General features: G+C 47.4%; 1 protein-coding gene across 1 annotated transcript in view; it reads left to right on the forward strand.

Annotated features, from left to right (window-relative positions):
* Nucleotides 1-6,421: 6,421 nt before the first annotated feature.
* TMEM50B (transmembrane protein 50B) overlaps nt 6,422-24,588 on the forward strand; it is a 46,680-nt gene continuing 28,513 nt past the window's right edge. The window contains exon 1 of the mRNA XM_062205918.1: nt 6,422-6,529. The gene's annotated coding sequence lies outside the window, so the exon portion shown is untranslated. The remainder of the gene's footprint in view (nt 6,530-24,588) is intronic.

Here is a 24,588-nt window from a genome sequence, read left to right on the forward strand (position 1 = left end):
CCAAAAAAAAAAAAAAAAGAAAAAGAAAAGAAAGAAAGAAAAAGAATGTTTTCGTTCTGTCTCTCTCTCTAACTCTGCCTGTCAAAAAAAAAAAATGCTTTCTGATTTCTTTCCTTAAATCCAGACATTCAATTTAAGTGGATGCAAGCACTTGACTACTTCGTTATGTCCTCTACTGTAATTCCTTCCAATTCGTTTACATACTAAAACCATTAAAATTAGAAATTATTTCTTTTTCCATTTCTTTTTTATTATGGTCAGGACAGTCTACTTATATTTTTAAAATTATATGCACAGATAGGGTACATTTTTCAGGAATTCCACTTCCAGATAATGAAGGGGCGTTGTAACATACTCTTGGTCTTTGGAGAAGCAGCTGGCAGAGAGTAGCCTGCCATGGCCTAAGCTCTCGAAGTGTTAATCACATTTTTGAGTTTTGATGCATTTTGAAGACCAGTAGTTGAGATCAGCAACTTATATATGGGAGAGTCTGATAAGTCTCACATAATGTGTCCAAGGGAGGGGCATTCCCTGCAAGTCCTCCCATAGGATTTCTGATGAGACATCTACTCTTAAAATGAAACACTCAAACAGAAAGAACAAAAACACAAGTTCCAAACCCACAACATCTTGCAGCAAACTACTTAAGTGCTTGGAATCATTTCCAAGCCAAATAACAAAACAGAAATTTGTTTCTCAGAGTTCTAAAAACTGGGAAGTTCAAGATCAAGGTGCCAGCAGGTTGAGCATTTGGTGACAGTCTACTTCCTGTTTCACAAATGGCCATCTCTTTATGACAACCTCACATGGTGGGAGGATAAGGGTCTTTCATGGACCTCTTTAACTTTTTATTTTATTTTATAGGTAGCAGGGACCCATCTTCTTGAGCTATTATCTACTGTCTCCTAGGGTGTGCATCAGCAGGAAGTTGGGTTTGGAAGCAGAGCTGAGACTCAAACTCAGGCACTCCTATATGGCACTTGGGTGTCCCAAGCAGGGTATTAACTGCTGCACCAATTGCCTGCCAGGGGACCTCTTTATTAAGGGTACCATTCGGGGCTGGTGCTGTGGCATAGTGGGTAAGCAATTGCCTGCAGTGCTGGTGTCCCATATGGGCACCAGTTCGAGACCTGGCTGCTCCACTTCTGATCCAGTTCTCTGCTATGGCCTGGGAAAGCAGTGGAAGATGGCCCAAGTCCTTGGGCCCCTGCATCCGTGTGGGAGACCTGGATGAAGCTCCTGGCCCCTGGGTTTGGCCTGGCCCAGTCCTGACCATTTTGGCCATTTGGCATTTGGGGAGTGAATCTGCTGATTGAAGATACACATTCTCTCTCTGTCTCTCCTTCTCTGTAACTCTTTCAAATAAATAAATAAATCTTTAAAAAACAAATAAGGGTACTATTCCTATTCATGAAGTCATCATCCTCATGACTTAATCAGTCTCCAAAGGCCTTACCTCCTGACACCATCACTTTGGGCAGCAAGATTCCAATACGTGAATTTTGGGAAACACATAAACATTCAGACCGTCATGCTCAGCAGATCCCTGGTCTTCCAGTCCTGTGGTCCATGGAATCCTATTATTTAGGTGACTTTGAGAACTGTTTTCTTCGTCACTTGGCACTGCAAGAAACCCACTGACAAATGCGCCCATTCTTTTCAGAGCCTAAATTTCAGAGAGAGATGTTTCTCCTTTGGCCAGAGTCAATTTATTTTCCAGGCTTTGGCTCTTTTTTTCCTATCCAAAGCTGAGTCTTTCCTCCAGTTGGTTGACACTGAATATTGAGCCTTTCAGGCCAGGGTCCATTTCAGACCTATGGGGGTCATGACCTCGCTCTCAAGACACCCTTATCAGAATACAGCAGCTCTAACAAGCAGCGTGTGACTTACTTACATGAAGTCTTTTTGTTACACAATCCCATAAGCTTATGGAGGAGGAAGAGAGACAATATTTTGGGAAGTACAGATTTACACAATGTGGTTAGTCTTGCAGCTAGTTCCTGTGGTACATATTTGACTTGCACTCTCAAAAAATGTGAAGTGAATTACAAACAAGATCCCATGGGACCTTAGATGGAGGACAGCCTGGGGACTGGCGCTGTGGTGTAGTGGGTTAAGCTGCCACTTGTAACGTTGGCATCCTATATGGGTGCCAGTTCAAGTCTTGGCCACTGCACTTCTGATCCAGCTCCCTGCTAATGCACCTGGGAAAGCAGCAGAGAATGGCCCAAGTGCTTGGGGTCCTGCACCCATGTGGGAGACCTGGAATCTGGGTTCAGTCTGGCCCAACCTCAGCTAATGTGGCCAGCTAACCTATGGATGTAAATTAAATTTTAAAAAAGTTAAATGGAAAAAAAAAACAATAAAAAGGACAGCCTGGTTTTCTTCCTTCTATTAGTAGGCTTGTATTTGCTTAGGTTTAGGTAAAGTTTTAGGTGAAGTAGGTCTTTTATTTATTTATTTCAAAAATTTTGTTATTAATTCTTTTTTGGTTAAAGATTTATTTTTTTCATTTATTTGGAAGGCAGAGTTACAGAGAGAAAGAGGGAGACACAGAGATAGAGAGAGACCTTCCATCTGCTGCTTCACTCCCCAAATGGCCTCAACAGGCAGGGCTGGGTCAGGTTGAAGCCAGGTGCCAGAAGCTTCATCTGGGTCTCCCATGTGGATGCAGGAATCCAAGGAATTGAGCCCATCTTCTGCTGCTTTCCCAGGTGCATGAGCAGGGAGCTGCATCAGAAGTGGAGCAGGCGGGCCTTGAACCAGTGCTCATATGGGATGCTGGCATTGCAGGTGGCAGCTTAACACATTATGCCACAGGCTATTTGTTTTTTTGATAATTTATTAATTTCAAAGGGGGGGGGAGAGAGAGAGAGACAGAGAGAGAGAATCTCATCTTCTACTTTATTCCCCAAATGCCTGCAATTGCCTTAGCTGGGCCAAGCCCAAAGACTGGAGTCAGGAAATAAGTTCAGGGCTGACACTGAGGGTGGCAGGAACCCACTTACTTGAGCCATCACCTCTGCCTCTCAGAGTCCACAGTAGCAGGAAGCTGGAGTTAGGAGCCGCTATCGAGCTCAGACAGTCCTATGGGATGCAGGTGACTTAATCAGCATTTTAACCATGAGGCCAAACACAGGCCCTAAGCAAATCTTCCAGAAGTTGTCCTGGGGGCCAGTGCCGTGGTGTAGCAGGTAAAGCTGCTACCTGCAGTGCTGGCATCCCATATGGGCGCCAGTTCAAGTCCCAGCAGCTCTACTTCCAGTCTAGCTCTCTGCTGTGGTTCGGGAAAGCAGTAGAAGATGGCCCAAGTGCTTGGACCCCTGCACCTGTGTGGGAGATCCAGAAGAAGCTCCTGGCTCCTGGCTTTGGATCGGCACAGCTCTGGCCATTGAGGCCATCTGGGGAGTGAACAAGCGGATGGAAGACCTCTCTCTCTCTGCCTCTGCCTCTTTGTAACTCTGTCTTTCAAATAAATAAATAAATCTTAAAAAAAAAAAATTCAGCTAATCCTCCGCCTTGCGGCGCCGGCACACCGGGTTCTAGTCCCGGTCGGGGCACCGATCCTGTCCCGGTTGCCCCTCTTCCAGGCCAGCTCTCTGCTGTGGCTAGGGAGTGCAGTGGAGGATGGCCCAAGTCCTTGGGTCCTGCACCCCATGGGAGACCAGGAGAAGCCCCTGGCTCCTGCCATCGGAACAGCGCGGTGCGCCGGCCGCAGCGCGCTACCGCGGCGGCCATTGGAGGGTGAACCAATGGCAAAAGGAAGACCTTTCTCTCTGTCTCTCTCTCTCTCACTGTCCACTCTGCCTGTCAAAAAAAAAAAAAAAAAATAGGAAAAAAAAAAATTCATCCTGGCCCTGAAAGGGGTCCAAAGTCACAAAAGTCTCGAAAAGCCTGTCTGTGGTGCTTTGGTAATTGGATTTTAACAAAGCATATGCTTATGTGGCTACATGGTGGAACACATATTGAATCAGGGCATGCGTGCAGTTTTTAAAGGCTGATTTGTAATTTTACTAAAGACTGAAATCAGTGCATTTAAAACTCTGACATAGAAATGTTGACTGCAGCAACTTGGTCCCAAATCTGTCACCTGCCCATATATTTGAAAGTATAACTAAATATATTTTTTACTTTATTTGTGGGATAGAAGTTTATATTATGAGAGACACAAGCTGCATTAGTGGAAATTCCCACTCATTTCTGGAAAAGCAACCCCAAGCATTTCTTTTTTTTTTTTTTTTTTTTGACAGGCAGAGTGGATAGTGAGAGAGAGAGAGACAGAGAGAAAGGTCTTCCTTTTTGCCGTTGGTTCACCCTCAAATGGCCGCTGCGGCCAGCGCATCGCGCTGATCCGAAGCCAGGAGCCAGGTGCCAGGTGCTTCTCCTGGTCTCCCATGCCGGTGCAGGGCCCAAAGACTTGGGCCATCCTCCACTGCCTTCCCGGGCCATAGCAGAGAGCTGGCATGGAAGAGGGGCAACCGGGATAGAATCTGGCGCCCCGACCGGGACTAGAACCTGGTGTGCCGGCGCCGCAAGGCGGAGGATTAGCCTGTTAAGCCACGGCGCCGGCCACATTTTTTTTTTTAAAGATTTATTCAAAAGGCAGAGTGACAAAGAGAAAGCAAGAGAGGGAGGGAGAGAGAGAGAGAGAGAGAGAGAGAGATCTATCTATCTGCTGGTTAGTGATGGCCTCAATGGCAGGGGTGGGCCAGGTGGAAGCCAGGTGCCAGGAATTCCATCAGGGTCTCCCACAGGGGTGCAGGGGCCCAAGCACTTGGACCATCTCCTGCTGCTTTCCCAGGTGCATTAGCAGGGAGCTGGATCAGAAGTAGAGCAGTCAGGACTCGAACCAGAAATGTTAAAACATTTGATACTTGAAAGTATGAAATTTATCACGATGCTGGAAACTTCTAATTGTCTCCTAACAGCCAGCACGCCTTCCTTTCTGAGTCCTGAATCCAGGTTACTCAGCCATCTTTGCACTTACTGTACGAGGTTTTTACCAGCAGCATGAAAGCTGAAATTCGGGTACCTCTGGGAGGGTTCTTGTAGAGTGATGCTCTTCCCTTCGTTGGCCTCTCTTCTGCTGGCTGGAATGCAAGCATAATGGGACCGTTCAAAAGGTATCTGTCCAGCAAACATTTGCTGAACACCAAGATCCCAGCACACGCATGTGTAAAATCTATAGGAGTAACAGTACCCAGGATGGCAGGGGTGAGCTCCACGACACAAAACGCCTTCTTCATTATACCCCAGGTAAAACGTGTTTTGTTAGGTTTATTTATTTTCATCTACTTGAAAGGCAGAGAGAGAAAGAGAGAGAGAGAGAGAGAGAGAGATTTTCCACCCACTGGTTCATTCTCCAAATGCCTAAAACAGCCGGGGTGGGTCAGGCCAGAGCACAGAACTCCACCCATGGGGCATCGGGGTCTCCCACGTGGGCGGCAGGGACCCAAGCATCTGCGCCATCACCGGCTGCCTCCCAGTTGTGCGTCGCCAGGGAGTGGCGAGCACACCAACCGCACTGCTGTGTGGGGTGCGGGTGACCCGAGTGGCAGCTTTCCCAGCTGCACCACAACGCGGGCCCCCAAAATGTTTTTAGATTCCTACCTGGACCTACAACAGGGTCCCCTCCCCCTCACACACACACACAGTTAAATGCATTTTATGTCCGGTCGGAAACCTGGATGGGACTTCCAAGGAGAGTCGAAGCTGTGGTGCAAATTCCGGACTTAAGTCTTTAAGGAGACAGCAGGAAGGGCTCTGATTGCAAGAAAGTCTGGGTGGATGGACGGGAAAAGACCCGCGGGCCGGCTCGCTGCACCGGTCACCTCGCGTAACCAGCACGGGTCGTGAAGCCTTGTCGGAGTAACCTCACCCTTCACCTTTCCAGGCCCCCACTGCTGAAGGGCGGGGTGGGGAAAGGGCAGCCCCGAAGGGCTCGAGTGTCCACCCCGGCAGCCCGCGGACAAGGCACATGGGCCCATGGGCAAAGGAGACGCGGTCCTCAGGGCCCTGGGTTGCCGCCGCACCTGTCTCACGGGTACCGCACGCTGAGTCCGCGTACGGAACCGCAGCGGTGGCAGTCCAGAGACCGGGCGGGCCTGGGCCGCTGCGGACGGGTCCATACGGCCGCTCGCGGACGCCCTCAGAGCCCAGGCCACCACGCCTCCCGGAGCTCCGCCCCGCCCCTAGCCAACCAGTATTGCACGCCGATTGGCCACTGCGAGCGCACGTCGCCGCGCCGCGCCCCGCCAACGCCCTCTCCCCGCCTCCTAGCGTCCCGCCCCGCCCCTCGGAGCCCCGCTCCGCCCACGGCAGGCCACTTGCTGCGCTGCGATTGGCCGCTGCGGTGCGCACGGCGCCTCGCCCCGCCCCACCGGCGCCCTCGCCTCGCGCCTGCTGTCGGCTCCCGGTTTCCCGGGTTGTCTGAGGTGGAGCCGAGGACGCCGCCGGCTCCGCGGCCGCAGCCTCCTCCTCCCTGCGCGCGCGCGCGCCTGGGCTCGGCGTGGGCGTCCGAGGAAGCTGGGTGAGTGCGGTCGTCGAGTCTGGAGCGCCGAGGGACGCCGGGGGGCTCGCGCGCTGGGGGCGCGTGGAGGGACGCCCCCGGCGGGCCTGGTCCGGCCTGCGGGGTCTCCGCTGCGCCCGGCAGCCTGCGGGGCGCGGCCGCCGCCGTCGTCCCGCGGGCGCCGGGGCTGACAGAGGCGGCGGCGCGGCCGTGACCCCTGACTCCCCGGGGCAGGCCTCGCCGGCTGGCCGCTCTCCCTCACGGGGACTGGACGGGTCGCCGCCTGGTGCCTTCCGTCTTCCCGGCCCGCGGAGACGCCGACGGGCGCCTGGGGGCCACTCGAGCCTGGCTGGCCCTGAGCCGGGGCTGGGAGCGGCCAGTGTCCAGGGGGGGACTCTCTGACTCCATCTCTGACGATCGGGTGGAGATGGGCAGGGGAGGTGTGCGGTGGTCAGTGTGGCGTGACCTTCCGCATGGGCAGCAGCGGGGACTTGGCCCTGGTCGTTGTGCGTTAGGCCGTTCTGGTCCGACCAGCAAGGTGGATTTCCTCGTGTGACCTCCGCCAACACCAGCAGTGCGATGGAATGTTCTGGCTCACAGCCCCCTGCCCGGCTGGCTGCGGTGGGAAGGGGGCCTCGGCGGGGAGCCGTGTACTTCGTCGCATTGTCGCTCGTCGGACTGGCTCCTGGCGGGGAGTCCCGCCTCTTCTCTCTTCCCGTGCCGTGCATTCCTTTTCTTGGCAGTCCCAGAGCGTCTTATTCCCGGACCCGGCCTGCCCCTCTCTTTTTCATCATCTTTAGTCTCCCGGCTTTCAAATCCGGTTTCAGGCTAAAGGAAAAGTTAAGCATTTTGACCTAGAATGATGATGCAAGATTCCGCCTTCTTAAAGTGAAAACTTGTCTTTTCTATTGATGCTGGGGGAAAGCAGGTTTAATTGAAGAGCGGGGTGAGGATGTCATTTTCCTCTTCCGGAGACACACCCTTCCTCCTTCATTCTCCTCTGCCAGCTGGGGTCACAGTGGCCTTAACAGGCTGCACTTTTCCGAATTCACTTCTGGGGTCCACGGTAACAAAAAGAAAAATATCCTTACTTGTCTTTTTAATTGATAAAAGTAACTTTCAGGTTGTAAAAAGTAATTTAAGCATTTGCAGAAGAATATAAAAAAATTCAAACAGCGTAGAAGTATAGCAAGTAAAGGAAGAATTCTTGTTTCTTACCCTTGGCATCCTCAATTCCATTCCCCATACCGTGATATTTATTGTTCAGCCACTGATAGACTGTAAGGACATTATTTACAAAGCGATATATATAGACTTAGCTTGTTGTAATTTAAATATTTTATTAGAGAGAGAGTGAGCACATGTGCTCTCTCTTACTGGTTCACTCCCCAAATGCCTGCAATGGTGAGAGCTGGGCCAGGCTAGACCTCAATCCTGGTTTTCCATGGGAGTGGCAGGAACCCAGTTACTTCAGCCATCACAGCCCCTCTTCCCCATGGTCTGCATTAAGCTGGAATCACAAACCAGGGTGCGAAATCAAATCCAGGTACTCCAGTGGGGACCCCAGGCATCTTAACTGCATGGCTTAAATGCCCACCCCAAACACAGATATAATTTCAAGAATACTATTGCAATGACCCCCATTGTGTTCATCACCAGATTAAAAAGTTGAAATGTTTATACTTTTTCCCTGGAGGTAACCTCTGTCCTTATTATTGTATTAATATTTCTCTTGCTTTTTAAATTACCTTGACATATACAAGGATACTTCAAAATGTTATGGAGGCCGGCGCCGGCTCACTTGGCTAATCCTCCGCCTGCGGCGCCAGTACCCTGGGTTCTAGTCCCGGTTGGAGCACCGGATTCTGTCCCGGTTGCTCCTCTTCCAGTCCAGCTCTCTGCTGTGGCTTGGGAGGGCTGTGGAGGATGGCCCAAGTGCTTGGGCCCTGCACCCGCCTGGGAGACCAGGAGAAGCACCTGGCTCCTGGCTTCGGATCGGCGCAGCGCACCGGCCGTAGCGGGCATTTGGGGGGTGAACCAACGGAAAAGGAAGACCTTTCTCTCGTCTCTCTCTAACTCTGTCAAAAAAAAAAGTGGAAAATGGAATCAAAATATGTTTATTTGGGTACAAATTTTTTTTTAAAATCCATGAATAGTTTTTCATAATAATCATTTTCCATGAACTTTTTGCAGATCCCTCTTTCATACATAAATTCCCATACATACACACTTAAACATATATATACACACATATCTACATGAATGCACATACAGAAACACTCCTGGGGGTGCTCCGTGGATCACTTGGCTAATCCTCCGCCTGAGGCGCCGGCATCCCATGTGGGCACTGGGTTCTAGTCCCGTTTGCTCCTCTTCCAGTCCAGCTCTCTGCTGTGGCCTGGGAGTGCAGTGGAGGATGGCCCAAGTGCTTGGGCTCTGCACCCGCGTGGGAGACCAGGAGGAAGCACCTGGCTCCTGGCTTCGGATTGGCGTAGCTCTGGCCATAGTGGGCATTTGTGGGTGAACCAATGGAAGGAAGACCTTTCTCTCTGTCTCTCTCTCTCTCACTGTCTAACTCTGTCAAATAATAATAATAATAATAATAATAATAATAAAAAGAAACACTCATATCTTGAGCAGTATAGTAAGTTTTGAATGTATAGTGTTAAAAGTGAACTCATGCAAACACTGAATATGTTTCAAAATTTACTTAACTGTAATTGAGAGTATCACAGTTTTTTTTTTTTCTTTTTTCAAACGTTTGTTAATATTCACCTACTTGAAAGTTAGAGTGACAGAGGGAAGGAGGGAGGGAGAGAGAGAGAGAGAGAGAGAGAGAGAGAGAGATTGAGATGTTCCAATTAGTTCACTCCCCAAATGCCTGCAACAGCCAGGGCTGGCCAGGATGAAGCAGGAGCCTAGAACGCCTACTGGGTCTGCCATGCGGGTGGCAGGAACCCAGTTATTGGCTGTCACCTGCTGTCTTCCAGGATGTGTTAGTTGGAAGCAGAATCCAAAGTGGAGTAGCTGGGACTCTAATGTGGCACTCCTAATGTGGAAGGTGGGCCTCGCAAGCAGTGTTTGATCTATTTATTTAATTTGAAGAATATTTATTTATTTAAAAGGCAAAATTACAGAGACAGAGGGAGAGCACACACACACATACATACAGAGATGTTCCATCTGTTGGTTCACTTCTCAAATGGCCACGATTGCCAGTAATGAAGTTCCATGTTCCCTTCCCCCTGAGAACACAGATAGATCCAAACAGGCTTGTTAGAAAATCTAGGTCTTTCTAAATTTGGAATTAAAGTTTTGTTTCATGATTGTAAGCTCAGACTTGCTGACTATGTAAGGAAAGGACAGCATAGTCACTGTTAGATGAAAACTTTAGCTTTCCTGACTGAGGAAGTCAGTGGGGTGTGAGTGTGAGTAAAAATGGGGTTCTCCTCATTCAGGGTATTTGGAGGGCTCTAGTGTGAACCAAGTGCTGTAAAGACAGGAGATAGGGTTGGAGGGAGTGGGCTGCGCCGTGTGTTCTGGCTCCTCACTGTTGTGCTGTAGTTACTGGGGTAGGTCAGATCAGAACCTCTCTGGGGGAAGTGAGTACCCTCTGCTGCTGCTGGCTGCAGGCCTCACAGCGTATGCTGGAGATCAAGCCCAGCCCCGCGGAGTACAGATAGGAGTCTGGGCCAGGTTCCTGGGGCACTCGAGTCTCCAGTTAAAAATCTGCTGTATTCGCTGGGACATTATCTCTTGCGTTCCGCTGCTTCAGTCTGGCCTGGTTTACCTCTGCTTCAAGGGCACAGCTGGGTTCTCTTTAGCTTTCCTGGATTGGATTTTTCCCATATCCTGCATTTTCTTTTATTGATTTGCTCTCTAGTGGACCTCAAATTCTGGCGGCTTCTTGACAAAGTTAGATTTTGGAAGCCTTGCATGTCTGAATGTGTTTTGGTTCTGTCCTCATACTTGACTGATACTTTAATTAGCAATAGAACTTTAGTTAGAAATAATTTTCCTTCTGAGTGTAGAAGTTACTGCTCCACTGTCCCATTACTTCCAGTGCTGCTATTAAGAATTCCAAGCTGTTAGGATTCCTGATTCTTTGTGTCACTTTTTTTTCTTTCTCACTGCAAACCTACAGAAACTACACTTCAGTGTCAGTGTTTCGAAATTTAAAATCACCTGTGGATCTATTTTCATTTGTTAGATCAAATGTTCATTGAGCTCTTTCAGTCTGTAAGTACAAGAACCTCTTTTCTGGGAAAGTTTTCTTAGAGTATTTTATATTTTCTTCTGTTTTATCTGGAGCCTCTTCTGAAATACTTTTTATTTATAAGTGAACCTTTTATACTGTTTCTCTAGCTTCTTATCTGTTTTCTATTTTTGTGTATACTTACTACTATATTTCCTTAACATTTAGTTCCTTTTTAATGAAAGATTCATTATTAACGTTTTAAATTCTTTTTTAAAAAGATTTATTTGAAAGAGTTACAGAGAGAGGTAGAGACAGTGAGAGAGGTCTTCCACCTGCTGGTTCACTCCCTAATGGCTGCTACGGCCGGAGCTGTGCCGATCTGAAGCCAGGAGCCAGGAGCTTCTTCCGGGTCTCCCATGCGGGTACAGGGGCCCAAGGACTTGGGCCATCTTCTACTGCTTTCCCAGGCCATAGCAGAGAGCTGGATTGGAAGAGGAGCAGCTGGGACTAGAACTGACGCCCATATGGGATGCCAGTGCTTCAGGCCAGGGCTTTTAACCTGCTGCGCCACAGCGCCAGCCCCAGCGTTTTAAATTCTGAAGGCCAGTTTTTTCAGTCTTTCAGTGTTTCTTGTGATAGTGTCTTATTCTGGTCTCATGGGTGCAGCATATTCTCTAATCTCTGGGGTTATAATGATATTTTAACTTTTGTTTCCCTGCTTCATTTGTTTCTACCAAGCTACTGTTTTTCTCTGTGTATTCTTCCATGTTAAAAGTTTCCTTTGGGGCCAGCGCTGTGGTGTAGTGGGTAAAGCTACCTCCTGCAGTGTAAGCATCTTATATGGGTGCTGGTTTGAGTCCCAGCTGCTCCACTTCCGACCCAGCTCTCTGCTATGGCCTGGGAAAGCAGTAAAAGAAAGCATTTGGGGCCCTGCACCCGCATGGGAGACCCTGACGAAGCTTCAGATCCACCCAGCTTCAGCCATTGCAGCCATTTGGAGAGTGAACCAGCAGATGGAAGACTTTTTCTCTCTCTCTCTCAATCTCTTTCTCTCTCTGCCTCTCCTTCTCTCTCTGTGTAACTCTGACTTTCAAATAAATAAATAAATCTTTTTTAAAAAAAGTTTAGATGCCTAGTGATCTTTGGCTTTTTCTTATAAATAAGAATAGGGGACTAAAAAGGTGATTGGCTTCTCTGAGGGTGTGCATGAAGCTTTTCAACTGTGTTTTATTGTGTTTTCTGGCTGGTCTGTTATCCCTGATATTAGTATTTTTATATTCTGCCTCTTAAACCAATCAGATCCCCTGAAGGAGGGTTTTCCTGCGTGGAGAGAAGGATTCTGACAGCATCTGCTGAGTCAGACGGAGGCTGAGGCAGTCCTTGTGTCTGATTTCCAGTATGATACCTGCATCTTCCATTGTGTTTGGTCCAGTGCACAAGAAATAGGGAAAAACCAGAGACTTCTCATGGGACATCAAGAAGAGAGAAGGGGCCAGCTAATCCTCTGCCTGTGGCGCTGGCACCCCGGGTTCTAGTCCCGGTTGGTACGCTGGATTCTGTCCTGGTTGCTCCTCTTCCAGGCCAGCTCTCTGCTGTGGCTTGGGAGGGCTGTGGAGGATGGCCCAAGTGCTTGGGCCCTGCACCTGCATGGGAGACCAGGAGGAGGCACCTGGCTCCTGGCTTCGGATTGGTGCAGTGCACCAGCCGTAGCGGGCATTTGGGGGGTGAACCCCAATGGGAAAGGAAAACCTTTCTCTCTGTCTCTCTCTCTCACTAACTATGCCTGTCAAAAAAAAAAAAAAAAAAAAAAAAGAAAGAAAGAAAAGAAGAGAGAAGGGACAGCATCTGCAGATCTTTTTTGGTTTCCATCTAGTGTTTACTGGGTTGACCTGAGCTTTCTCCATTGCTGGGTTGGGATTTGGCTTGAACAGTTTTTTTTAACTTATTTATTTTTATTTTTATTTGAAAAAGAGACAGATGGAGAGAGATCTTTCATCTACCTGCTTCCTACTCCTCAGATGATCACTATAGCCAAGGCTGGGCCAGACTGAAGCCAGAAGTCTGGAACTTTGGGTCTTCCTGTGGGTGTCAGGGACCCAAGTACCTAGACCATAACCTGCTGCGTCTTAGGGGTTTTTGCATTAGCAAGAAGCTGGGTTGGAAGTGAAGTCACTGGTACTGAAATCAGGCACTCCAGTGTGACTTGTGAGCATCCCAACAGGAGACCGCTCTTGGACCAAATGCCTACCTCTGTGATTTGACTTTCTTCAGTTTGCTAAGTCAGTTATTGTTCATCTGCTTTCCAGTGTTTGCTGCTTTTGTCTCCTCTTCTATTATTCCCATTATTAGGAGTTGAAGGCACTTTTTTTTTTTTTTTTGACAGAGTTATAGACAGTGAGAAGCAGAGAGAAAGGTCCTCCCCCTCCGTTGGTTCACTCCCCAAAGGGCCACTACGGCTGGCGCTGCGCCAATCCAAAGCCAGGAGCCAGGTACTTCTTCCTGGTCTCCCACGTGGGTGCAGGGGCCCAAGCACCTGGGCCATCCTCCACTGCACTCCCGGCCACAGAAGAGAGCTGGACTGAAAGAGGAGCAAACGGAACTAGAACCTGGCGCCCATATGGCATGCTGGTGCCACAGGCGGAGGATCAACCAAGTGAGCCACAGCACCAGCCAGAAGTTGAAGACATTTTTTAAACACCCTTTTCTGTAATTCTAGTGAGGTTTCAGGAAGGAGCAAAATGAGATGCTTATGTATAGTCTCCATCTTCACCCAGAAATAGTAATAGTTTTTCTTAACCTGAGAGTACTGGTAGTACTATTGGGAACAGAATACCCTCTGCAAAGCAGTTGCATGTGTGTGTATGTGCGTGTGGGGGGGCATCTTTCTGGTTGGCCGACAGGATTGAGTGCTCACGTGTGCATTCAGTTCTCATCAGTCTTATTTTCTGAAGTACGTGGTGCTGTGAACCTCATATATGTACCGGAAGACCACAGTCTAGGAAAGTTTAAGTCTCAAACAGTTCCTGGCTGATAGAACTGTTCCAGGAAGACCGGGGTGGATAAGTGAACCTGTCCAAGGAGACCCAGCTGGCAAGAGGCTGAGTGTGGGAGTGAGCCCACGTTGGGGCTGGCTCCAAAGCCTATGCTTTGAGTTACCTCTGGTGGCTAATGCTGGAAGGTGTTCTCTGATACTCCATGGTGTCCACTTCCTTTGCGAGATCTTCTTACTGCAGGTCTTTTCTAACCTTATCTTGATGCCTTTGCTTTCCCAGTACTGCTTGCCGGAAGGGTTCCCTTCTACCTGTGTGAGTTTAAAGCTGTGTTCCTGGAGTCAGTTTCTGTGAATGGGGAGTAGGACATTTACTGAGAAATTCCAGAAGGTGAAAAGATGACTAAGTGAGGCTCGTGTCAGGGAACTTAGGTAAAGACGTCCTCAGAGAATGAGTGGATAATCACTCTGGGATTGTGAAGCAGTCATCTGCGTTCATGTGGCAACTCATGATGGTATGCCTTTCTGTTTCTGTCAATTTCACTATAAAACATTTTAAACATACAGAAGAGTTGAAAGAATAATAGATTCAACAGTGCTAACATTTTGCCATATTTGCTTTATATGGTATTACTGTTACTGTTATTTTGCTTAACCATTTGATGCTGCATTGCTGACATTTGGTACTCTACCATAAATGTGTCATAGCTTTGCCAGGGCTTTTACACTCTGGGCTTTAATGGGGGCGTCAGGCTTGATGATTTCTCAATTGCCGTTGGGATCATTCTTCCGTGGTCTTTTTAAAATTAATTAATTAATAATAGTTGCAGAGGCAGATAGAGAAAGAGAGAAGTCTTTCATCCTTTGGTTCACTCCCCAAATGGTCGCAGTGCTAGACCTGCGTTGATCCGGAGTCAGGAGCTTCTTCCAGAGCTCCCATGTGGTGCAGGGGCCCAAGCACTTGGGCTGTCCTCGACTGCTTTCCCAGGCCATAGCAGAGAGCTGGATCAGAAGTGGAGTAGCTGGGACTCAAACCGGCACCCATATGAGATGTCGGCACTGCAAGCGGCACCTTAGCCCGCTACACCACAGCGCAGGCCCCTCTTCCATTGTCTTAATGAGTAACGCCAGCTTCCATTGACATGACTGAGTCATGCTAATCTCTTTGTCAAGTGGTCACCTGGCCTTGCTTCTTCTCCCTTAAGCAAGCTTTCTGATTTTTTCCAATATGGATAGACCAACAAATACCCAGACTTTTAAGTTCTATTTTACTTAACAGTTCCATCTTTAAGTTCATTTGTTTGTTTCTTTTTAAAGATTTTATTTATTTATTTGAAAGGTAGAGAGAGAGAGAGAGAGAGAGAGACCTTCTGTCCACTGGTTTGCTCCCCAAATGGCCACAACAGCTAGGGCTGGGCCAGGCTGAAATCAGGAGCCAGGAGCTTCTTCTGAGTCTTCCACATGGGTGCAAGGGCCCCATCTTCTGCTTCTTTCCCAGGAACACTAGCAGGGAGCTAGAATGGAAGTAGAGTAGCTGGGACTTGAACCGTAACCCATATGGGATGCTGGCATTGGAAGTGGTATCTTTACCTGCTATGCTATAGAGCCAGCCCAATGTTTTGATTTTTTTTTTTTTGGACAGGCAGAGTGGCTAGAGAGAGAGACAGAGAGAAAGGTCTTCCCTTTTGCCATTGGTTCACCCTCAAATGGCCGCTGCGACTGGTGCATCGCGCTGATCTGAAGCCAGGAGCCAGGTGCTTCTCCTGGTCTCCCATGCGGGTGCAGGGCCCAAGCACTTGGGCCATCCTCCACTGCCTTCCCGGGCCATAGCAGAGAGCTGGCCTGGAAGAGGGGCAACCGGGACAGAATCCGGCACCCTGATCGTGACTAGAACCCGGTGTGCCGGTGCCGCAAGGTGGAGGATTAGCCTGTTGAGCCATGGCGCTGGCAAGCTGATTTTTTTTTTTTTTGTAGGGGCGCCAGTGCTGTGGCATAGTGGTTGAGACTGCCACCTGCAGTGCTGGCATCCCCTGTGGGTGCCAGTTCAAATCCTGGCTGCTCCTCTTCCAATCCAGCTCTCTGCTGTGGTTGGGAAAGCAGTCCTTGGGCCCCTACACCCACGTGGGAGACCTGGAGGAAACTCCTGGCTCCTGGCTTCGAATCAGCACAGCTCCAGCCTTTGTGGTCAATTAGGGAGTGAACCAGTGGATGGAAGACCTCTCTCTCTCCCTGTGGCCCTTCTTCTCTCTCTGTGTAACTCTGACTTTCAAATAAATAAATAAATAAATAATCTTAAAAAAAAAAGTGGGGGTAGTGGGATCCCAGTCTCCTGTGCTGACTAGTTCTCAAACAGCTTTTGTGTGTGTGCAAATTGTTGAACTCTTTACTTAGTATAGAGTTGGTCTTCTGTGTAAAAAGTTAATTGAAAATGGATCTTAGTGAAGAATGGGACTGGGAATGGGGGAGGGAGGAGGAGGAGGGGTGGGAGGGCAGGGTGTTAACCTACTGCGCCACAGCCACAGCGCCTGCCTGCCCCTCCCAAGTGGTGATTAACTGCTGTGCTGAATGTGTGCCTTGGACACTCTGATCTTAAGGTGACTTTGGAGCAGTCAAGGATGTCAAACAGATAGTTGGATGTATGCATCTAGTACAAGATGTTTAAAATAAAAAATCAACTTTTTTTTTTTTTTTTTTTTTTGACAGGCAGAGTGGATAGTGAGAGAGAGAGACAGAGAGAAAGGTCTTCCTTTTTGCCGTTGGTTCACCCTCCAATGGCTGCTGCGGCCGGTGCATTTCGCTGATCTGAAGCCAGGAGCCAGGTGCTTCTCCTGATCTCCCATGCGGGTGCAGGGCCCAAGCACTTGGGCCATCCTCCACTGCCTTCCTGGGCCATAGCAGAGAGCTGGCCTGGAAGAGGGGCAACTGGGATAGAATCCGGCACCCCAACCAGGACTAGAACCCGGTGTGTCGGCGCTGCAAGGCTGAGGATTAGCTTGTTAAGCCACGGCACCGGCCAAAAAATCAACTTCATATAGAAGCAGTGGAGAGTAGTATTCACCAAATAATACACATTTTGCATAACTAAAATTTTTAAAAAAGATTTATTTATTTGAAAGTTAGAGTTACACAGAGAGAGGCAGAGAGAGAGAGAAAGAGAGAGAGAGAGGTCTTCCATCCGCAGGTTCACTCCCCAATTGGCTGCAACAGCCAGAACTGCGCTGATCTGAAGCCAGGAGCTTCTTTTGGGTCTCCCACGTGAGTACAGGGACCCAAGGACTTGGGCCATCTTCTACTGCTTTCCCAGGCCATAGCAGAAAGCTAGATCGGAAGTGGAACAGCCAGGTCTTGAACCGGCGCCCATATGGGATGCCAGTGCTTTAGGCCAGGGCGTTAAATCACTGAGCTGGCCCTCATAATTAAAATTAGCAAGGCAATTACAGTGGGGAGGTTGTGAAGTTAGAATTTCTTTAAAATTTGTGCTCCCTTTTCCTTTGGTTTTAAGATTTTTATTTTGGGGCCGGTGCTGTGGTATAGGGAGTAAAGCCATCTCCTGCAGTGTTGGCATCCATATGGGTGCTGGTTTGAATCCTGGCTGCTCCACTTCCCATCCAACTTCCTGCTAATGTGCCTGGGAAAGCAGCAGAAGATGGCCCAAGTCCTTGGGCCCCTGCATGCATGTGGGAGACCTGGAGGGAGCTCCTGGCTCCTGGTTTTGGATCTACCCAGCTCTGGCCATTGTGGCCACTTGGGGAGTGAATCTGTGGCTACAAGACCTCTCTCTCTCTCTCTCTCTCTCTCTCTCTTTCTCTCCCTCTGCCTCTCTGTAACTCTGCCTTTTGAATAAATAAATAAATATTTCAAAAAATTTTAAATTTATTTTTATTGAATCGTTGTTCTCGCTCATGTACTTCCTGTTTCCTTGGATTACTGTGTTGTGTGCCCGGCATTAGAGCAGATCAACACCCATGATGGTGTTTAAGCACCATTACTACTCCCAAGTACATTCTCAGTAAAAAACAAAAACACTCAGAATGTACTTGGGAGTAGTAATGTCTCCCAGTCTGTAGCCATGCCACCCTGAAATGTCTCCCAGTCTGTAGCCATACCACCCTGAAATGTCTCCCAGTCTGTAGCCATACCACCCTGAAATGTCTCCCAGTCTATAGCCATACCACCCTGAAATGTCTCCCAGTCTGTAGCCATGCCACCCTGAAATGTCTCCCAGTCTACAGCCATGCCACCCTGAAAGTGCCCCATCTCATCTGATCTCAAGGTAAGTAAGGTTAGGCCTGGTCAGTAACTAAACAAGAGAAAGTCTCTCACGTGGGTGTAGGACCCAAACACTTGGGCCATCTTCTGCTTTCCCAGGTGCATTGGTAGGCAGCTGGATCAGAAGTGGGATAGCTAGGACTTGAACCAGCGTGTGTATGGGTTGCTGGCATTGCAGGCAGCAACTTAACCGGCTGTGCCACAACACTGGCCCCTTATTTTGGTTTTAGATTAAAATAGTTGACCAAAATTGATATTTACTAAGTTTTTTTCTTGTTATGATGTGTGATTTACAATTTGGAAGGCAAGTAAGCATTCCCTGAGACTACACATATAAAATGTCTTTTTTCCGAAGAACCAAAAATCTCTGAAAAATTCATTCATCTTGTTGGATTAAAAAAATTATTTGAAAGGCAGAGAGACAGGGAAAGAAGGGGAGAGAAAGATCTTCTATGCTCTGGTTTACTCCCCAAATGACAGCAATAGTCATGTCTGGAATGGGCTGAAGCTATGAGTCCATCCAGGTCTCTCCCACATGGGTGGCAGGGGCCCACGTTCTTGGACCATCCTCCGCTGCTCTCCCAGGAGCATTAGGAGAGAGCTGAATCAGAAGCTGAGCAGCTGGTATTCTAACCAGCACTCTTATATGGGATGCTGACATTGTATCACAATGATGGCCCCCATGTTGCTGGATTTTAAGTCCTAAAATCTGAGTGCCTAGAAATTGTGTTTATAGCTTATTCAATAAGAAAATGTATTCGCTAGACTTCTTTGGCATGATTTGAATCAGTAGTTATCATCAAGGTCAACGTAGACCTCATTGTGCTTTCTTCTCTTTCCAGATGATCACGTTGTTCCTCTAAACTGGGGCTGTTTATCTTCATTTTCTTCTTACTCTCTTCACCAGAGAGTAGAACAGTAACTTTTCTCGCATGAAATCTGAAATGAGAGTGCTGGAACTATGTGTGAAGATGAGAAGCAATGTTGTGTAATGGTCATGAACATAGATTTTGGAATCCGATCTGAACTTCAGTGGAAAGCCTGGTTTTCCTCCTTGCTGGTTATGTGACCTTGGCAAGCCAACCTCCTGTAATATGGGGTTAATAATAGTAACTGCCTTATTATGTTTGTAAGGATTGCCTGGGCTAGTCCCCATAGAGTTTTTTTGAGGATTGAATGGAGTAGTATGTGAAGAGCCTGATATCTATAAACATTCTAACCAATACCCGGTAGAGTGTGGTAGTAGTTGGCAGTAATCATGCAGAAAATGTGTTCTTTTTTTGTTTCATTTGAGTCAGCTTGTTTAATCTGTGTGGCCCTAATATCTTGATTAACATTTGTTTTATATATAGATCATTAATCTACGGATTGTTACATTTTAAAATTATACACATTGTAATTTAATTTTGAAAAGTGTTAATTTATTTCTCTGGAAGGATATAAATTCCTGATGATAAGGGCTAAGTTTTATTTTTTTGTTTATTTGAAAGATAGAATTACAGAGGGAGAAAAAGAGAGAGAGGTCTTCCATCTGCTGGTTCACTCTCCAAATGGCCTCAACAGCTGGGGCTGGACCAGGCCAAAGCCAGGAACCAGGGGCTCTATCTAGGTCTCTCACATGGGTGTCAGGGGTCCAAGCACTTTGGCCATCCTCTGTTGCCTTCCCAGGCGCACTAACAGGGAGCTGTATTGGAAATGGAGCTGCTGGGATTGAAACCAGCACTCATATGGTAAGCTAGTGTCACAGGCACTGGCTTAACTTGCTGTGTCACAAGGCCAGCCCCAAGGCTATGTCTTATTGATCTTTGTTTCTCCCCCAGTGTTTTGCTCCTGGGAGACTTTCTCCTGTTTAGTTACTAACCAGGCCTGACCTTATTCAGCTTGAGATCAGATGAGATGGGCACTTGCAGGGTGGTATGGCTGTAGACTGGGAGACATTCTGTAAACACTGAGAACGTACTTGGGAGCAGTAATGGTGCTTAAATACCATCATGGGTGTTGATCTGCTCTAATGCTGGGCACACAACAGAGTAATCCAAGGAAGACAGGAAGAGCGTGAGAGAGAGAACAGTGATTTTGGGGCCAGTGCTGTGGCGTAGTGGGTTAAGCCTCCGACTGCAGTGCCGGCATCCCATATGGACACTGGTTCTAATCCCGGCTGTTCCACTTCTGATCCAACTCTACTATGGCCTGGGAAAGCAGTGGAAGATGGCCCAAGTGCTTGGGTCCCTGCATCCACGTGACAGACCTGTAAGAATCTCCTGGCTCCTGACTTTGGATCGGCGTAGCTCCCGCCATTGTAGCCATTTGGAGAGTGAACCAGCAGATGAAAGACCTTTCTGTCTGTCTCTCCCTCTCTCTGTCTGTAACTCTGCCTTTCAAATATAAACAACAACAGCAACAAAAAAGCAATGATTCAGTAGTGAGCTCTCTTTTCCATATTTTCTCCCTGAGCTTAGGTGCTCTCATGACTTCAGTTAGCACTTAATTAATTACTGGGAAACTCTAATTTGTATATCTGCCTTAAACTACCCTATCAGATTTCAGCTATGCTTCAGTCATTTCAAATACGTACATTATGCCCAAAATAAGTTGTCTTCTATCCTCACTTTTAGCAATCCTTATTTTAACGGTCTGTCACCAGCTGCTGGACACCCAACCTGGGAGATGGTCACTCTTGACTGCTTCCTGCTTATTTGCTAATACCTCTTCAATATCTGTCAAGTAAAAACCCTTCCCTTAGCTTGTGCCAGTTTATCCGCAGTTTATATCCTTATTCTCTGGAATGATGGCAGGTATCCCTTTTTAATGATGCTCATCAACCCCTTTCCACACTGCTGCCTCTAGGGTTGTCTTTCTGAAACACAGATCTGGTCTGTGACTTCCTAGCTTACAAATCCTTGGTAGTTTCCTATTGCTTAGAGCAGGGATCCACAAGGTGTAACCTGTGGGCAAGTCTGCTGCCTGTTTCGTCAGTGAACTTTTACTGGAACACCGCCATGCTCATTTGCTCACGTATTGTGTAGAGCTGCTTTGATGGAAGGGCAGCAGAGCTGGTAGTTGTGACAGATTGTGTGGCCCACAAAGCCTAAAATATATACTGCTTGGTTCTTCACAGAAAAAGTTCGCCAATCCCGGCCTCAGAGGATAAAGTCTAAACTTGAATAGACTGAAAAAATCCTTCATAATCTTGTCCCAAACAAATTAATCACTATCATTCTCTAAAGACCCTACAACTCTGTTCTCTTCGGAGCCTATATAATTTTGCATATTTCCTTCTTTTTTTAAAATAATTCTTCCTTGTTTTCTTTCTTTAATTTTTTTTGTTAATTTATTTCAGATGCAGAGAGACATACATATGTTTGTACTGACAGAGAGAGCTTACATTCTCTGGTTCACTTCCAAAGTGCCCACAAGTTCTGGGGCAGACTGAAGTTGGGAGCTGGGAACCCAGATCTCCCACGTAGGTGCCTGGGACCCAAGTATTTTAAATTTTTTTTTTTTAATATATATATATTTTTAAATTTTTTGACAGGCAGAGTGGATAGTGAGAGAGAGAGAGACAGAGAGAAAGGTCTTCCTTTTTGCCGTTGGTTCACCCCCCAGTGGCCGCTGCGGCCGGCGCATCGTGCTGATCCGAAGCCAGGAGCCAGGCGCTTCTCCTGGTCTCCCATGCGGGTGCAGGGCCCAAAGACTTGGGCCATCCTCCACTGCCTTCCCGGGCCATAGCAGAGAGCTGGCCTGAAAGAGGGGCAACCAGGACAGAACCCGGCGCCCCAACCGGGACTAGAACCCGGTGTGCCGGCGCCGCAAGGCGGAGGATTAGCCTGTTAAGCCACAGCGCCGGCCAAGGGACCCAAGTATTTGAGCCAGGACCTGCTACCTCTAAGGGAGTGCAGTAACAGGAAGCTGTAGTTGGGCATGAAGCCAAGACTCAAACCCAGGCAATCTGACACGGGATGTGGGCATCCCAGCTGGCTTTCTTAACTGATAGGCCAAATGCCAACCCCTTTTATTTCTTCTTTTATCTGGCAAGCTCTTATTCATGTTTCAAAATCTAGCTTTGTTCTTCCTCTGTTGATCTTTCTTCATTCCTTCCTGGCAAGGAGTATCTATTTCACATTTCTATTACAGTATTTTTGTTCTTTGAAAGATTTATTTATTTGAAAGGCAGAGATACAGAGAGAGTGAGAGATATCTTCCATCTGCTGGTTTACTTCCCAAATGGCTACAGGGGCCAGGGTTGGGCCAGGCTGAAGCCAGGAGCAGGAGCTTCTTCTGGGTCCCTCATGTGGATGCCCAAACACTTGGGCCATCTTCCACTGCTTTCCCGGCGATATCAGCAGGGAGCTGCATTGGAAGTGGAGCAACCAGGTCTTGAACCAGCGCCCAAATGGGATGCCAGCACTGCAGGCAGAGCCTTAGGAGCCTTCTATGCCACAGTGCCAGCCCCTATAGTACTTTCTTTTTTCTTTTTTTTTTGACATGCAGATTTAGACAGTGAGAGAGAAAGTCTTCCTTTCCATTGGTTCACCCCCCAAATGGCCACTATAGTACTTTTTAATGATAGCATGTAATATAATACAATTATTTTTTATTCTGACAATTTTTTTTTAAAGATTTTATTCATTTTATTTGAGAGGTAGAGTTACAAACAGTGAGAAGTAGATACAGAGGGAGAGATCTTCCTTCCGATGGTTCACTCCCCAGACAGCTGCAACAGCCAGAGCGGTGCTGATCCAAAGCCAGGAGCTTCTTCCTGGTCTCCTATGTGGGTGCAGGGGCCCAAGGACCTGGGCCATCTTCTACTGCTTTCTGAGGCCACAGCAGAGAGCTGGATTGCAAGAGGAGCAGCCGGGAGTAGAACTGGCGCCCATATGGGATGCTGGTGCCACAGGCGGAGGATTAACCTACTGTGCCATGGTGCTGGCCCCTTGGACAATGTTTTTAACTAGATTATCTATATTGATTATCTTAATCACTTCCATATGCACAGTGCCTTGTACAGGTAGCATTTAACAACTAGTGAGGAAATGATAAATAGTGGTATTGTAGATGTTTGATCAAATGTGTGTATCTCAATTAGATGCATTATTTGGGAATCTGATGCATATGGAGATTACTCTGATTCTGTGTTAAAACTTGTAGTTTTTTCTACTTTTTTGCAAGTGTCCTTGGTTTCCTAAATTGAGTTTTTGGAAATTAAATTTTGACAGACTACTTAAGATATCCTTTAACAACACACATTTCCATTATAAAGTCACCTCTCAGTAATAGCAATCCTTGCTATTGAATTATACTAGTCCAATTTGTGTTCCTGTAATATCTGAGGCTGGATACCTTTATAAAGAAAAGTGTTTATCTTGGCTCACAGTTTTGTGGGTCCAAGGTTGAACTGCATGTCCTCATGGCCTTCTTGATGACAGTCCTGTGGAGGTGCAGGGTGTCACATGGCAGGAGACGGAGCACTCACACATTTGTCCTCTGGTCTCTTATTTTTCTTAGAAAGCCATCAGTGATTCAGTAATGGACTCTACCCTGGTAACCTTTTTTTTTTTTTTTTTTTTAATCTTAATCACCTCCCAAAGGCTGCACCTCTGAACACCACTATCAGATTAAGTCCCCACCCTCTTAATTCTTTACAGTGGGTTTTGGTGGGACCAGACCACAGCATTCCACCCCTGGCCCCCTGAAACTCACGTCCTTTATACAACCTCATGTACACTAATGTTTTATAAGACTGGTGGGTCAGAGCAGTAATCTTTTTGTTCTTTTCAATAATCTTGGATTTTTACTGATAAAAGGTTGGGCAGCTATGGTCACCTTTGTGAAAGAACATACTATTAATTTCTTTGAACTCCAAAAACCTTTCAAAAATTTAAAAAATTTATTTTGAAAGGCAGACACACACATACAGAGAGAGAGAGAGAGAGAGAGAGAGAGAGAAATCTTCCATCTGCTGCTTCATTCTCCAAATGCTTGCAAGAAGCCAAGACTGGGTCAGGCCAAAGCCAGGAGCCTGGAACTCAATCTGGTCTCCCAAATGGGTGGGAGGGACTCATGTATTTGGCCATTATCTGTTGTGCTCTCAAGGTGTGCATTAGCGGGAAGCAGGATTGAAAGTAGAGCCAGAGCTTGAAATAGGCGCTCCTATATGGGATATTGGCATTCCAAGCAATGTCTTAACCTTTGCACCAAACACCTATACCTCAAAAAATCTTTTAGGTGTCGGCATTGTACCGAGGAGGTTAAAGCTGCCACCTGTGGACGCTTCATCTCATGTGGGTGCTGGTTCAAGTCCTGGCTGTTTCACTTCTGATCCAGCTCCCTGCTAATGGCCTGGGAAAAGCAGCAGAAGATGGCCCAAGTGTTCGGGGCCCCTGTTACCTGATGACACTCCTGGCTGCTGACTTTTGCCCGACTCTGCCCTGGCCATTGTGGCCTTCTAAGGAGTGAACCAGTGGATGGAAGATTTCTTTCTGTCACTCCCTTTCTCTCTGTAACTCTGACTTTCAAATAAATAGATCTTTAAAAAAAAGTTTTTTAAATTAATAAAAGCAGTTATAGGCATATTACATTATACAAGACGTTTCTTGACAGTGGTAGCATATTCATTGAGTTAAT

This window comes from Lepus europaeus, chromosome 2, assembly GCF_033115175.1.
Source record: "Lepus europaeus isolate LE1 chromosome 2, mLepTim1.pri, whole genome shotgun sequence".
NCBI lineage: Eukaryota > Metazoa > Chordata > Mammalia > Lagomorpha > Leporidae > Lepus > Lepus europaeus.